The sequence below is a fragment of the Talpa occidentalis genome, unplaced genomic scaffold (assembly GCF_014898055.3).
Source record: "Talpa occidentalis isolate TD23 unplaced genomic scaffold, MPIMG_talOcc4v2.1 talOcc4.4, whole genome shotgun sequence".
In the NCBI taxonomy this organism is placed as follows: domain Eukaryota; kingdom Metazoa; phylum Chordata; class Mammalia; order Eulipotyphla; family Talpidae; genus Talpa; species Talpa occidentalis.
Window position 1 is genome coordinate 61,306,725 of NW_023604295.1, and position 8,880 is coordinate 61,315,604.

At 42.9% G+C, this 8,880-nt stretch overlaps 1 protein-coding gene across 3 annotated transcripts in view; it reads right to left on the reverse strand.

Annotated features, from left to right (window-relative positions):
- Positions 1-7,753, reverse strand: part of ADGRG7 (adhesion G protein-coupled receptor G7) — a 68,119-nt gene extending 60,366 nt beyond the window's left edge. For all 3 annotated transcript variants that reach the window (XM_054700657.1, XM_054700658.1, XM_054700656.1), the window contains exon 1: positions 7,595-7,753. The gene's annotated coding sequence lies outside the window, so the exon portion shown is untranslated. The remainder of the gene's footprint in view (positions 1-7,594) is intronic.
- Between the last annotated feature and the right edge of the window lie 1,127 nt (positions 7,754-8,880).

The following is an 8,880-nucleotide window of genomic DNA, read 5'->3' on the forward strand; positions in this document are numbered from 1 at the left end:
GGTGGCCGGGGAGCAGCCAGGGATCGAACCAGCGCTGCAGAGGCTGAGGGAAGCTTAGCAACCCAGCGCTCAACCGCTGCACCACCGGGGAGGCCCTTTTTAGGCTTTAAATGCTATTTCTACATCACTTGTAGTGGGGCAACCAGGTGCAGGACAGGCCAGTGGCGGGGTGGGGGGTAGAGAAAGGGGGCTGGCAGGTCTCCCAGCCCCAGGAGAATCTTTACTCTTTCTGGGCTCTCAGGCATTCTCTCCTGGACTCTTGGCTGGTGTAGGGTAAATGAAAAGTATCAGGCTTTTCTGCCCTCCCGCCATTAGGATAGATGATGGATCCTTGCGGTCCTGAATGCATGCCCTATGGCGGGCACCTGGAGTGGGGTGTGGGCATGCGTAGATGGGATTCACCTGTGCTGAGACTGGGCTCATAAGGGTGGCCTCACGGGGACGCCAGCAGAAGCCGAGAGAAGGCGAACCATGAGGAGCGCAGAGAACGAAAGAGAGAATGAAAGCGAAAGAAAGGAGCAAAAGAGAAGCAGAGACCAGCACATAATGCCAGAGAGCCCAGGTAGAGTGAAGACTTGCTGGGGGCTGGGAGAACTGCCATCCTCCCAGCCCCCTGGCACCTCTGCCTGCTGTGTACCCAGTAAAATCCCAATAAAAGCCTGAAAAGCCACTGAGGGCTCCAGGACTTCTCCTACCCCGTCTGCTAGAATCAGAGATCCTGCACTGTCCATTCCTGCCGTTACAGCTGGTCTCTGCCGCACTGTCCTCTGCTCTGCAGCGTCACCGCCCGTGTGTGCTCAGCCTCCAGGCTCAGGTGCGCCACTCACGCACACCCGCACCACCCCCCAGGTGCCGCCACCAGGCACGCGTGTCAGCCCACAGGTGTCCATCATTGATGTTAATAGCAGGAGAGCGGAAAAAACCTGATAACTTCCATTTACCCTACAATCATCAAAATAGAGTTTCTAAGAGGCAATAATCTATTAAATAAAAGAGGAAATCTACTGAATCTCTGGGGTTGGAACCCAGCAATTGTGTTTTAACTAGTCCTCCAATTTTTTTTTTAAAGATTTATTTATACCTACAAGAACTGGGGTGTAAGCCAGAGGTGCAGGGGGGTGAGGATTCACCAGAGACAGAGTGGGGAGCAGAACAGGCAGATCTACTGAAATACACTGCTGAGGGGAGCAGTGGGTGAGGCAGGAGAGGTCTGCTGCGCCATGTGGGTTTTTCCCTGGCCGGTCCAGACCTCAACAGTGCTGTCTTTAACCCCTGTGCCACCAGGGAGACCCTAGCCTTCCAATTTGATGGCAGCTAAAGTTTGGTAACTACAGTTCTACGTAATCCTCCTAAGGGAACTGATCAAATTTGCAATAAGCTTGAAAGTGACAAGAGATCAAATGTGTAATTAGACTTCCCCTTGGGCTTTATTTTGTTGTGCACCTTGATTATTATTTAAAAGTTTGTATTGGAGACTTTTCCATATGAATCCATACAGTGCATCTTCTTTTATTAAAAAGATATAAATGACAGTTGTATGGATGTGATCATTTATTTAACTAGAGTTTCCTTGATAACAATTTGATTATTTCCTATTGTTTTCTATCAGACAATCCTGTTGTAAAAACTCATTTTTATATTTCTCCTACATCCATATATATTTAAGAAGTCAAAAGAACATGGATTCTAGAGATAGACTGCTGGGGGTTGAAGCCAGCTCCCACACTCACCAGCTATGTGTCCTAGTTCCTCATCAGTGAGAGCTCAGGTCAGTGCAGCGAATCAATGACTTTGCCTATGTAGATGGATTAAACAATGCCTGACATCTAAGTGCTGTACTAGTTTCCACTACAATTACTATTGTTATCGTCATCATCACTTTCTTAACAATAAATTCCCAGACATGGAATTATTAAGCCAAAAAGAAAATCTATTTCTAATTTTGATGAATGTTTCCATGATGGTCTTCATTGAAGACCCACAAATTTACAATCCCAAGACTGACGTATGAATAGAATGTGAGTTGGGCTCAGGTGTGTGCTCAATATTGAAAGTTAAATGGAGATAAATGGTCAACTATGGTTAAGCTAAGAAACTTAGTGTAGGAAATAGTTTTTCTTCTTTTCTCTCTAGAAAGACTGATTCAGATGAAAGGTAAACCCAGCATTTATATTCAGAACACTAGATACACAATGTTGAAATTAGTTCTGAAAATAGTAGTATGAAATCTGAATCTTATCTAAAGCAAGATAAGTTGATATTTTCAAAGACCTTCATAAAACTACTATGCATCCCTACATTTCTCCTTTCAGTTAACTATTTTGCAGAAATTTTTGCTGCAAAGATCAGTTACCTACTAAAACACAAAACACCACTCCAAAAGTTAGTGTCTTCAAACATAGCCACCATTTATTTACTCATGGTTATGTGATTTGGGCAGGACTTGGCAGGATGCCTTTGTTCTACATGTTTATTTGGTCAATCCATTTGGAAGTTTAACTAGAGCTTAAAGGATCTAGGATGACATTTCCCACATATTTAGGGGCTCAGTTAAGATGACTGGAAATGCCAAAATGGCTAGACCTCTACCTCATGATTTTTCTTCTCCAAGACCTCTTTCCCATGAAGCCTTCCCCACAAACTAGCCTTGCCTTCTTCAAATGGACACTGACTCCCAAGACAGCAACAGTACAAGTTACAAGATCTCTTACTGTCTACAATCGAACTTGGTAAGTTTCATTTTAACCACATTCTATTGATCAAAGAATATCGTAGGAACAGTCCAAAATGACTATTGAAGGGGCCTACAAACAGGCATGAATCAAAAGAGGTGGAATTCATGGGGTCTATGATATCTCATTTTACCTGTTAACCTGATTAGCTCATTGCACACAGTTATTTGGTCAAATGTTATTCTCCATGTTTCTGTGAAAGTATTTGTTACATTTTTTTTTAAATCTACAGACTTTGAATAAAGCAGATTACTTTCTATAATATGGGATGGTTCTCACCTTATCAGTAAAGACCTTATTAGAAAAGAATTGACCTCCACTAAAGAAGAGGGAATTCTGCCAGCAGATGGCCTTTGGATTTAATCTGTAGCACCAACTCTTCCTGGCCTACCAGTCAGCTTCATTAAGCACTGAAGAGCTTACACAGCTACTGTGCAGACTTTGGACTTGTCGGCTTCTAAAATCAGGGAGACTTTAAAAATCTCTTTCTCTCTCTCTCTCTTTCCCTCCCTCCCTCTTTCTCTCTCTCTCTTTCCCTCTCTCTCTTTCTGTCTCTGTAAATAGGGAGAGATTTGACATATATATGGGATTTGATATATATGTAGATGACAAAGGTATGATGTTTAATTTTATGTGTCAGCTTGGTTATACATATCAACTTCTATATATACTCATGGGTACTTTGAGCTAGCCAAGCTGACATAAAACTAAATATATTTTAATCATCATCATATCATTAAAAGGTATATATATAATATATATTCTCTCTCTCTCTCTCTCTCTCTATATATATATATATATACACACACACACACACATATATATATATATATATACATACACACACAGATATTCAAAAACAGATATTACCGCTTTTTCTGGAGAACCCAGACTAATACAGGGGCCATTTTGCAATAAAGTATCTTGCATTTTTCAGGATAAAGCCAAAATCCCCCAGAAAACTCAATAACTTTATAATAGTGTAAATGACTCAAGGAGTTCATGGTCCAGTTAGAGATCAGACATATAAAAAGATACAACACCAAAGATAAAATGCAGAAGTCACTAACTGATAAATGATTTACTCTACAAGTGTAAACTCTATCAACCCGAAGAATGTCAAAATGACAAAAAGACCAGGATAAGGAAACTTGCAACTTGGCCATAAAAACATTATCAACATATAACAAGATGAGTTGTCAGCAGATTTCTCAGTAAGTATATTGCACTTCATGGCTGGGGATGAAACTTGGGAGAGTATCTTTATCCCAGGCATTTGCCATATTGCCTTCATTTAGGATACCATTTTCCAACTCAAACACATTCCTCATTTTGAAATCTAAAATATTAAACTTAGAAAAATACTAAGTAGTGGATGTGTTAATTTTCTATGACTTTGTAACAAAGTACTACAAATTGAGTGACTTAAATAACAGTAATTGATTATCACACAGTTCTGGAGGCTAGAAGTCCAAATCAAGGTTTAGTAGAGCCATGGTGTTTACAGTATCAGTCCTATTGAATTGGGACCCACCAAACTCCAGTATAACCTCATTTTTTTAATTTTTAATTTTGTTATTAGTACCACTGCAGTACCACTGATTTACAATATTGTATGTGATACAGGGGGATAGGTTCACATCTTCTCTGGAGGGCCTTCCTGATGTCCTAAAGGTTAAGTCTCAGCGCTGTCATCACTACTGCCTGAGTTCCATCCCCGGCCTGGGAGTTAACCCACAGGAGGGGCAGCAGACCTCTCCTGCCTCACCTACTGCTCCCCTCAGCTGTGTATTTCAGTAAATCCACCTGTTCTGCTCCCCACTCTGTCTCTGGTGAATCCTCTCACCTCTGTACCCCAATTGTTCTACAAAAAAAAATTCACGTCTTCTTAGATTTATATCATCACACCACAGCCACCACTTAAGCACCCTTCCCATATATTGGGCCACCTTCAAGATTTGTGCCCACCCCCAAATTCCTCCTCCAGTAGCCTCAATTCTGCAGTCATATTTCTAGAGTTCATTTTGGTTTCATCTTGTCAGTTAGAGAGTATCTATTTAGCTCTCCTGCCCATTTTTTATTGTTTTTTTGTTTGTTTGTTTTTTGTTGGGTTGTAATAGTTCTTTTTAAATATTGGATATTAATCTCTTGTCAGACGTATGATGTGCAGACATTTTCTCCCACTCAGTGGGTAACTTTCATTTTAATGATAGTTTTTCTCAGTGCAGAATTTGCTTATTTTGTTTTTATTTTCCTTGTTGTTAGAATCTAGTCCCTAAACACATCACTGAAGTCAACGTATTACCTTAACTTAACTAATGATATCTACAATTACTTTATTTCCAAGTAGGGTCACATTCTGAGATATTAGATGTTAGCACTTAAGAACGAAGTGGGAGGAGAGGGCAAGTAAAGCCATGATGATAGGTTCAAGTACTAACAAAGTATTAATAAATTAAAATCTAGGCAGATTTTGAATAACCCAAACTCTACTAACATTATTTGAGGGCTTACTACTTATTTGGGTTAAGGGAGCTTCTGTTAGGATGTGAAAGGGGTTCTTTTGCTAATGGGCTGTTTCCATGATCTGCCACTAGAGGGCAGCATCACTGCTACTGTTTTTTTCTGCTGTTATGGCTGTTATACAAGGTCTTCCGTCCTAAGTCATTGATCCATAATGTAGACACATCACATATGCAATAAATTTTAGACACACTTCTGGGAGTGTGGGGAGTGGGTAAGGGATATATGCTGGGAGAATGGTGTGTCCTGGCTCTCCCTGTCCTGTTGACACTTCTCCTCAATCTCTGCTACAGACCAAATGTTTGTGCCCCTCAAAATTCATACGTTGAAACTCTAACCCTAAAAGTAATAGCATTGGAGGTGAAGCCATTGCACAATAATTAGGTCGTAAGGGTATAACTCTTATGATGGAATTATTGTCCATATAAAAAGAGACAGGAGAAAAATAATCTCTCTTCTTACTATGTGAAATTACAACAAGCAAATAGCCATCCCTAAACCACAAGTCAGGCCTTTACCAAACACCAGATGTACTGATGAGAGGAACAGGGAACAGGAGGACTGGGGGAATGGAAAAGGCTGAGACACCGGACAGTGATTTTGAACAATACAGGAACACAAGGAACAAAACAATTCCCAGAAAAATAGAAGTGTTTTGCGGAAATGTTGCTGAGCTGGCCACCACCTGGAAGATCTGGTTACAGGATAATTGGGGGACAGAAAAGCAATCACCACAAAACTTCCTGACCACCTAGTGCCTAATCAATAGTCTGGCACACTGGGCAACAGGAAGTCTTGCAGTTTATAGTCATAGACAGGACTGGAGTAAAACGGTTTTCCTCCCTTGGAGCCCCTCCAGCTGTCAGGAGTTCTTTCCTCCTGTTTCAATAAATCCACACTTGCTTGCTTTCACGTTTGGTGTGGGCTATTATTCCTCAACCGGCAAATACATCCAGACTCACAAGCATCCATTCTCCTAACAGCGAACCTTGATCGTGGACTTCCCAGCCTCTGGAAGTATGAGAAATATTTGCTGCTTAAGTTACTCTACATATTGTGTTACAGCAGCCCAAACGGACAAAGACAATTTCTAACCAGAATCAAATAACCAAAAATATTTGAACAGAAACTTAGGTCTTTACCTCTAAATAATTATGTGAAGAGCAGGGTGGGGGAATAGATGGTCTTTAAAATAAAACAGATCCATCTAAACATGAACCGAGCAATTCACTGCAGTAGCAAAATCTTTGAGTAGAAAGAGCCTCCACTTCTGGTGTCAGGAGACACGTTCCATTCTGGGCTCAGTCGCTAATTCACTGTTAGGGGGAAAGGATGTCCTAAAGCTAATTCCATACAGGCTTTGAGGACTCCACCCCACTCCAGACCAAAGCCATGAGGACACTGGGAAAGACAAATCCCATCACCACCAAAGGGAAGGTTGCTGGAAACTGAGGGTGGGGTTAAGCAGCCAGATTTGGTATAAAACCAGACACATGGGCTTGGGGGGGGGGGTGCCCTTTTTGGCTCCCCGCCAGCTCGCAGTGTCCGGCCAGCTCTGAGAGTGCCTTTGGGTTTCCAGGTCGGCGGATCACGTAGGACGCATAAAAGACTTTATTTCCCTATTTTCTCCCTGAGTTGTACATTTCCTCATTTCCCTTTCCCTTGCAAATAAACCTTTTATTAACCTTTTGTGTGTGCCTGTAGTGGAGTATTAATAAGTCCTTTAAAGCGCACGGGTGAGGACCCACAGCCAGGCAACGCGTTTTATATCGGAGCTGCTCTGTAACAACTGCACCATCCTGGACAAGTCACTAACGCTTGGTCTTGATACAGGGCAACAAGGGGCACTAAAACTGGACAAGGACATTGCCCAAATAGTTTACCAGTCACTGAGCTCTTCACCCGTGTGCAAAATTGCAAAACTACTTAGGTTCAGAGAACAACAATAATAGGATTTATTTAACAAACAAAGAAAAACAAAGAGTCATTGGGGCCACAAATGGCCATTTACCTCACCCAAAGCAGTGCCCAGTGTTTTAAAGTCCCAAGATGGCGTCTTCCCGCCACTGAGGGCCTGGAGCTGGTGGCAGCCAGACCACAGGCCAGGATCCAACTCACGAAGACAGCCTAAGACGCCACAGGAGATGCTCACCAGGGCTGCCGAGATCCCCCAACACAGCGCCAGACAAGCGACACTGAAAACAGCAGCTGCAGCAGCCGAATGACCTGACAAATGGCCACACTCACACAGCTCAGTGAGGCGCCCGGCTCTGGGTTTTTACCTTCCCTTCCAGGCCATAACAGCAGCAAACCTGGGAAATGTTTCAGTTGCTCGCTACCTGCAAAACCTCTGAACTTTTCTCCTCTGAGGTTGGCTGCTGGAAGCCTCTCCACGTTCTTCAGAGGCCCCCAATAGCCTTCGGGAAGACTGACATGGTGCAGGCACAAATAGCTGAGCCCAGAATAGCTGAAGATCTGAAAGCGCTGAAATCCCAAACACTGAATCCTGGGGGTGGTTTCTGCAGTCCTTTATATTTCTTATCAGAGACTCCACCCCCATCCCCCCTCCACGCTTTGTTTGTATTTCTCACCTGGGGCCATTCATTCATCCTCACCCGCAATCCCCTCCCGGGCACCACCTGTAACAGTCTTTGACTTCAGCCCTCCCCCCCGCACTTTGGTTACAGTCTCAGAGTCATGTAGAGACAATGATTTAGGATGCAAAAGATTCCTTGGGTGCTATGATGTGTGGTCTCTTTATATAGCTATAATGTTGTGAGAAGGAAGAATTTATGTGTGAGGTAATTAAGGACTGTACAGCATACAAATCCATGTTCTGAGCTCTGTGCTGCAGGAATTTATTGACAGAAGAGGGCAGTATGGAGTAGAGAACAGTTCTGAATTGGGCCTTAAAAAATCCTCAGCAGGGCGTCCTGGGTGGCGAGCGATTGAGCAGCACTGGGTTGCAAAGCTGCCAGCGAGTGTCCCACATGGGGCTCAGACCTCTCCTGCCGCCCGCTGCTCCCCTCAGCAGTGTACTTCGTCAGTCTGCCTGCTCTGCTCTCTGCTCTGGCTCTGGTGAATTCTCTCATCCTCCCCCGCTTCTGACTGTACCCAGTGCTTGTATAAATAAATAAATAAATAAATCTTTTAAAAAAAATCATCAGCAATTAAGCTGAGAGTAGGAGGGAAGAGAGAGTGGTTAATGCAACATAGATATGGAAATTAAAATAAACACTGAGAACAAATCAACCTGATTACTGAAAGGTCCAAGCAGGAGGCCTGAACGCAAAAGCCTACCAGGAAGCCCACCTGGCTGGCAGGAATGCGGATACCTGTGGGTCCCTGAGGTTGCCTGGGAGCAATAAACTTTCCCTTCCCAGAGGAAGCTAGGCCTGGATATTCTTTACCACGCCGAACCTTTCAATTACCACAAGGCTGTGTTGGACAATGATAATATATTGAATTACTTTCCACTGAAATGATTTAATTTTATTTAAGAGCCAAGCTAATTAATTTGACTTGATCTGAGAGCGAAGAGAACCTGGGTAAGTTTCTGAACAGATGCAAGAATTATTGCATCCTAAGTTGTTAAGTCCCTAGGTTACTCAGGCAAGCTTATTCC